The sequence below is a fragment of the Sminthopsis crassicaudata genome, chromosome 3, assembly GCF_048593235.1.
Source record: "Sminthopsis crassicaudata isolate SCR6 chromosome 3, ASM4859323v1, whole genome shotgun sequence".
NCBI lineage: Eukaryota > Metazoa > Chordata > Mammalia > Dasyuromorphia > Dasyuridae > Sminthopsis > Sminthopsis crassicaudata.
In genome coordinates this window covers 480,687,658-480,695,243 of record NC_133619.1, presented here as the reverse complement: position 1 = coordinate 480,695,243, position 7,586 = coordinate 480,687,658, and the positions used below count along the sequence as shown (strand labels likewise).

Here is a 7,586-nt window from a genome sequence, read left to right as displayed (position 1 = left end):
CCTGAAATTATGTGAGATTATTCTTTAGTATTCAGACCTTATATGAGCTCAGGCCCCAGGATATATAGCCCCATGTGTTATGTGTTACTTCACATATGCCTTTGTTAAATATACCAGACATATACTATGCCTCAAATGCTGAACTATCAGTATGAGCCACTTCTTCAGTGAGTCAGTGAACATTGCTATGAGCTATTATAATATTTATTGACCAGCCTGGCAACAAAAACAAATTGAATCAGATTTCATCAGGAAAATCTTCTTTGGGACTAATCTAAATCCTTCTCACTAGAGGGCCAATTTTATCTTGTTACAGTCCTTAGTGGAACCAGGTGGTTTTTATCACTTCTGTAATAGCCTTTCTAGCATTATCAAATATATTAAATTACTTTTTGCCTTCTCTCTCATGGCTAACTATCTAATTTTTTTTTTTTAGGAAACTCCTTTATCTAGAGATCTTAGAGTACTTTAACTGGATGCATGAAGGTGGTGACTACTAAAATGACACGCTACATGAAATGGAGTATGGATTGTGTTGTACAACAGCCCATCCCCACAGTCACAGCAGGAGAGGTAATAGTAGAACACCTTGAATTATGGCAATATTTAAGATAGGGTCAAGAATAGTGTATCAGGATAGCCTGAGAGTTGGCCAGGAATGGTTCTCCTATATATATATCAAGTCACTCATACTACAAAAATATTAATAATGATAAATTTCTCATTGAGAGTTCTCTATAGCAATGAAATCACAGGTCCAGTAAAAAGAAAAATAGATTATGTGTGTATGGACCTGTACAATTTATAATGGCTTTACATTGTTTCTCTGAATATTTACAACTTACCTTAATGCTGACCTTCAGATCAGCATCAGTTTTTGTCAATGAAAAGAACCCACCATTCATTTACTCCCTTTCTTGTCTTCAGGTGACTATCCTAGAAAAGGGTTTATTGTTGTTCTGCTTGACTGGGAAAGGCAGAACAAGGACCAAGGGTTGAAAGTTGATTTTGGTTTAATATATTGATTTAGGTTTTGTGTAAGGATAAGCATCCTCACAACTGGAGCTCTTCAGCAATGGCATTGGCCACCTGAAGACAGTGATTTCACCATCACTGAAGGTTTTTAAGCAGAGACACATTTATCAATAATATTTCTAGAGGTATTCTGTTTAGATAAAGATTAGACTAGATAGTCTCTGGGACTTTTTCTAGTTGTAATATTTTGTTATTGTTCTTCTAGGCCTCAGTGGACAAAACAAGGACCAATGGGTTGACATGGGAGTAGACTTGAGCTTGTTACAAGAGGTGAGATAGTATGGGTTCAGAAGGTGGATGGAAGAAGGGATACAACTTTCTAAACATTTAAGACCAGTTAGCAATAGAGCTGCCTTGGGAGGTAATAGATTAATTTCTTCTTCTCACTTCAAGACTTGTGATTGAATTGTATTGTTGAGATTTAGAAGGTGACCCCAAAAGTTTGGGGTTGCAAACTGGTGTCATGAGGTGTCCTAAAAGTATTTGCAGGCTTGGGGTAGCAAGGTAGTGCAGTCAGGAAGACCTGGATTCAAATCTGGTCTCAGATACTTAAAACTTCCTAGCTGTGTGACCCTGGGCAAGTCACTTAACCCCAATTGCAAAGATTAAATAAATCAATAAAAAATAAAAATTTACAGGCTTGAACCCATTTCTTAGTCTAGGGACAAAGTTTATTGTAATTATAATGGCACTTGAAGTGGGCTAAGTTCCAAAAGAATTTAGCAAAATGCTAAGAGAGAGAGGACACCTTTATGCAGCTTTCTATCACTGACATGTTAATTCTATGGCCCAGAGGTAGGTCAGGGAATGGTCTCTGGAATTTGATTCTTACTGACCAACAGAGTATCTCTATTGTCTGAGGAGTTTGGTCCATAGGACTATTCTGAGACCAAAAGCTATCTGACTGAGGAATGATCTATTCAAAACAACTTAGATTGGGTGTGGGAATCTCCTGAGGCAGACTCCAAAGTCTGAAGATTTAGGATTACTGACTTATTGTTAGAATGGAAGCCCCCCCAAAGGTCAGGGGAGCTAAAAATCATTGCTGGCTCCCCTAGAAGCTAGATCAGTATGACAATGTGTGAAGAATATGGTAGAATGTACTCTACTCTAGATATGGGTTTAGCTAGGTACATCTGAATGTTTACTAATTCTGACATTCCAAGTTCTGTGAACAGGCCCGTGAGGGAAATACCAGATACCTTATTCATATTTTGTAGGTGAGGAAGCTTGCTCTTAGAGAAGTAAAGGGATATGTCAAAGGTTACATAGTTATGAGCACATGCCCAGTCCTTTTCTCCACTGTGCCCTTGCTAAAAACCCTCTATTATTCCAGGAGAAAAAGAAGCCATTTTCTACTTTTGTATAATGCTGAAGACAGAGGAGCTTGTTCAGATGATATGCGTGTGGCCTTGTTCTGTCCTACTCATAACCCAGCACTGTACATACATCACAAGCCCAGGAATCTATTTTCTAAAACAGTGACTATGACAAGTTTGTTATTTAAATTTAGTCTCAGCGACTGAAAATATTAGTATTCACCCTGGCTCCATGAAAAAAATAAATATGAAGGGTCTCTTGGATACTACTCTGAATAAAGTCCTAGTGCTGGAAGAGAAGGCATGTAGAGCTTCTACCTGGTGAGTCCTAAGTGAATTAAATACCCCACCCCCACCCCCACCATGTTACTATCAAAAAATAAGTGCAAATGCATTCAGTCACAGTGGAGGCTTCTTGTAAAATGGAACCAGGAGCTACAGGTTGGAGAGTTAAGAAAATACAACATAGGATAGATGAGTTATCAAAATTGCATCACTAGGAATCTAGAGAGCTCTTGGGCTGGCTAAGAGAGTACAGAATCTGAAGAATGCTCTCCAAAACTCCTTGATTCATCTCCTTGTGATTATTTCCACCTCAAAAATATGACCTTATTTCTCACTACCATCCTAATATTCATCTTTTTCAAAAGTACTATCCTGAAATGGGGGTCTACAAAACTGAAAAACAGAACACTAGTAGTTTGGACTATACAATTACAACTTCATCATTTAAACATTTGTTGAATGCTCATATGTATGCAAGATCCTCAGTTAGATACTTCAGACACAAAGAAATAAGATCATAGGATTCAAGTAGGAACAGCACTTAAGGAATAAAGAGAAAAGGTTAAAAGAAGACAAGACAAGACAGAAATAAACAAAGGGTCAGGGATACTGTGGAATCTTTTACTTTTTTGGGAAGCCTAGTTTTCCCCTCCTCAGAATTAATTTGATTTATGGAGGGAACTTTTTATTGGAATCTTCAAACTCATAAGAACATTGTCCATGAAGTAAACATACATAGCCACCTTGTTGTTCTTATCTCTATTATGCTCTCTCACGCAGTATTCTCCAATGCTATTTTACAAGTTTTCTTTTGCTTTTCTTGCTGTCTTTTTGGGTAAGATCTCAACGTTTTCTGAGTACAAGTGCTACCATGATATGAAGTAATGTATGTAAAACATTTTGCAAACCGTAAAGCGATCACATAATTGTTGCTATTAATGTTATTATTATTTCTTTTTCTTGTTTTTAAAAATGAATCCTAAAACAAGTTTTCTTTGTAATCTTAAAAATGTTCTTTTCATATTTTAATATCCTAGGGACTTTAAGAACTAAAGGATTTTCAAACATTCTTGATGAAAAGACCAGAGCTGAATAGAAAAATTTGGCTTTTACATACAAGATCTGAGCAAAGCAAAAAAAAAAAAAAAAAGGTAAACAAGAAGGAGAAATTATATGGAACTTAATGAGGTTGGACTGTTTACATTCCCCCTTAGGAAGATGATACTTGTAACTCATAAGAATTTTGTAATCATTAGGACAGTTAGAAGGACTATATATAGACAGAGGGCACAGGTGTTAGTTGAATGTGAAGGGATAATATTTAAAAAAAAAAAAGAAGGGGTGAGAGAGGGATGTACTGGGAGAAAGGGAAAGGGAAAAGTTGAATGGGGATAAATTATCAAACATAAAAGAGTCAAGAAAAAGCTTTTTCATTGGAGGGGAAAGAGGGGGAAGATAAAAGGGAGTGACTGAACCTTACTCTCATTTAAATTGGCTCAAAGATGGCATAACATACACACTCTTTTGTGTATAGAAATATATCTTACTCTACAGGAGAATAGGAAAGGAAGGTGATAAGGTGGGGAGTGGGTAATAAAAGAAAGGGCAGATTTGAAGAAAGGGTTGTCAGAAGAATGGGGTGAAAGGAGAGACTGAAGGGGAGGTTATACAGTTAGCAAGAGTAATTATGGCAAATAAAATTGAAGCTAGTTTCTCGGATAAAGGCCTCATTTCTCATATGGAGAATTGAGTCAAATTTATAAAAATAAAATCCATTCCCTAATTGATAAATGATTAAAAAATAAGAACAGTTTTCTATATCTTATCTATAAACCAAATCTATGAAATTTTTCATATATTTATAAGCAGAATTACCTCAATTAGGTTACAGAGTAAACTACTTAGAGAGCTTACAAGGAACTAATTTTGAGAAGGGAGGTTTGCATGTCACCAAGATACCAAGGAAAATTTAACATAAGTACCATGAAAAAAAGGATAGAGCAAATAATCATCAATATAACTAACAACAAATTTCCTTGAATCCTTGTAACTTACTCCCAATATCTATTTAATTAGCACATTTTGAGATTCAGATGTCCATGTGGTCTGGTCCTTGGAAATCTTCTCTTATACATTTTGGAATATGCTCTATTCTCAAGAAAGCTATGAAGGGGGTTTTACTTTTTCTGTTCCAAATCATTTTTAGAAGTTACTAGGTAATTCTGATAAAATCTGCTACTAACAGACTCGGTAAAATTTGGTATATCTTAAATTTTATATTCCAATCCTGAAACTTCAGAAATTTTATTTTTTTTTATATATCACTTGCTATTTTTAATTTATACCTAAAACCTCATGTATAAGAATATACATATCCTCAACTTGCTTCTTGTTACCTTTATGCTCAGTATGTTTTGACTGAAGAACATGAAAATATTAATTTCATCTATTGGTTCAGTTTTACCTCCATAAAATAAATGTATTTAATGTTATGGCATTTTGGAGTATCTTGTTCACTAATCACCAAATCAAGAGTGAGTAGCTCTTTATACTTTTGGAACTTTTAGTTATACTGTTATATTTATAGATTTAAAAAACTGATACAAACTATGAATGTTTATACAAAGTGCATAAACATGTAATATTCCTATATAGCTGGAGTGGTTGCTGATGTTCTCATATTTTGCTGATAAATATGTAATGTCTTCTGTTAAGAAATACAAGATTAGAATTTTGATTATATTAAACTAATTTTTTTTGTACAAACAAAACCAATGCAGCCAAGATTAGAAAGAAAGCAGAAAGCTGGGGGAAAAAATGTTTACAGCAAGTGTTTCTGATAAAGTCCTTCTTCTAAAATTTATAAGAATACAAACAATCTCCCAATTGACAAATTGGTCAAAGAACATCAACAGACAATTTTCAGATGAAGAAATTAAAGCCATTAACTATGCTCAAATGGTTATCAAACTGTGCATATCCTTTGATCTAGCAGTGTCTCTATTGGGCCTGTATCCTGAAGAGATCATAAAAAGGGAAAAGGATCTACACATGCAAAAATGTTTGTAGCCCTTTTTGTAGTGGCAAGAAACTGGAAAGTGAATGGATGCCCAGCAGTTGAAAAATGGCTAAGTTATGATATAAAAATATAATGGGATATTATTGTTCTATAAGAAATAATCAGCAGGATGATTTCAGAAAGGTTTGGAGAAATTTATATTAATTGATGCTAAATGAGATGAGAAGAACCAAAAGAACACTTTATACAGCAAAAAGATTATGTGATGATCAAATGTGATGGGCTTAACTCTTTTGAACAATGAGGTGATTCAAAGCAATTCCAATAGACTTAGGATGGAAAGAGCCATGTCCAGCCAGCGAGAGATCTGAGACTGAATGTGGATCAAAGCATAGTATTTTCATATTTTCTTGATGATGATGGTGGTGGTGGTTTGCCTTTTTTTTAATCTCTTGTGTGTTTTTTCCCTTTTGATCTGATTTTTCTTGGGCAGCATGATGAATATGGGAATATGTTTAGAAGAATTGCTCATGTTTAACCTATATCAGATTGCACAAACATAGAATAAAGATCAGGAATAAAATTTATTATGTAAAAAAAGTTGGAGTAGTAATCATGATCTCAAAGTTAAAACTAAAACAGACTTATCAAAAGAGAAAAATAGGGAAACTATACCATGTTACCCATATTAATCAATATTATTTTAGATTATTTAAAATAAAATTTAAAATAACAATATGAGGTTGGAATATTACTGTAATGTAGGAAATCAGGAACTGGTGGAATTAAAAAAATATGGACAGAGTTGAACTTATGAAAGCAGATATATGGTCTTACATTAGATGCATGTGAATGTATATTGTGTAGGTGTATGATAATAGATATTTGTATATGTATGTGTATGTGTATATGTATATATGTATATGTGTCTGTGTATATATGTGTTTATATATACACACACATTTCTCCATGTAGTCTTCTTGGGAGAGAGAGAGGAGGAAAAGAAGAAAAAAGAACAAAGTATGAAGTGCACAGCAGAGAAAAAAAGAAAACCTTAAAGGAAGCAAAGAAAATATAGACAGCTTTGAGCACTATGTATAATATATATGTAAAATTTTGAGCTAACAATGAAAAACTTTATCTGTACCTATCAAGCCTTTCAGTTTTGTAGAGAAATTACAATTTCAGTTACTTCTCTTGATATAATAACCATGCTGCCATTCATTGATTTAGTGATATGTAAACTTTCTCTTTTGAAATCAATACAACTTGAAAGTGTATTGTTTTGAATTTCTTTTGACCATATAAGACAACTAGAAATTGCCTACATTTTGCTTTTGGGGTTCTCCCTCTCCTCTAATTTATGTCCTTCTCAATTTTTACTGGATATAACAATCTAGTAATCCTATTTAAAAATATATATTCATATAATAAAATAAAATTATTAGAATATTTTTTACAATATATAAAATGAAATATCTAAAATTATAAAGGAAACCAATTATATCGATAAGGTTATCAAAATATTTTTAAATGTTAACAAAATGTCAACTATCATCCATTTAAGAAATTATTCATAGATCCCAGCCTACCAAACTCTGATCTATAATATAATTTTTGGCTGATATTGAGTTTTTGTTATTTGGGCTTCCTTGGCTCCTTCCAGGGGTTCTCAAACTACGACCTGGGAGCCAATATGGCAAATGGGCTGAGGAGAGGAGACAGAGTGTGAGTTTTTGTTTTTACTATAGTCTGGCCCTCCAACAGTCTGAGGGACAGTGACCTGGCTATTTAAAAAGTTTGAGGACCATTAATATTTTGTTTTTCACTTTCCATTGCTGATAAAAGATAGAAAGAGTTTTTTTAAATAAATTTCCATTTTCCATATTCCATTATACATGTTCCTTTGCTGTCTTTTTAAAATTGAA

The 7,586-nt window shown here is 33.8% G+C and overlaps 1 long non-coding RNA gene across 1 annotated transcript; it reads left to right on the top strand.

The window, feature by feature from the left end:
- The first annotated feature begins 434 nt into the window (after positions 1–434).
- LOC141563056 (uncharacterized) lies at positions 435–7,024 on the top strand. Its single transcript, XR_012488317.1, has 4 exons — positions 435–573; positions 1,241–1,305; positions 2,372–2,675; positions 3,677–7,024. It is a non-coding gene; the product is annotated as an uncharacterized LOC141563056 (long non-coding RNA).
- Positions 7,025–7,586: the final 562 nt, after the last annotated feature.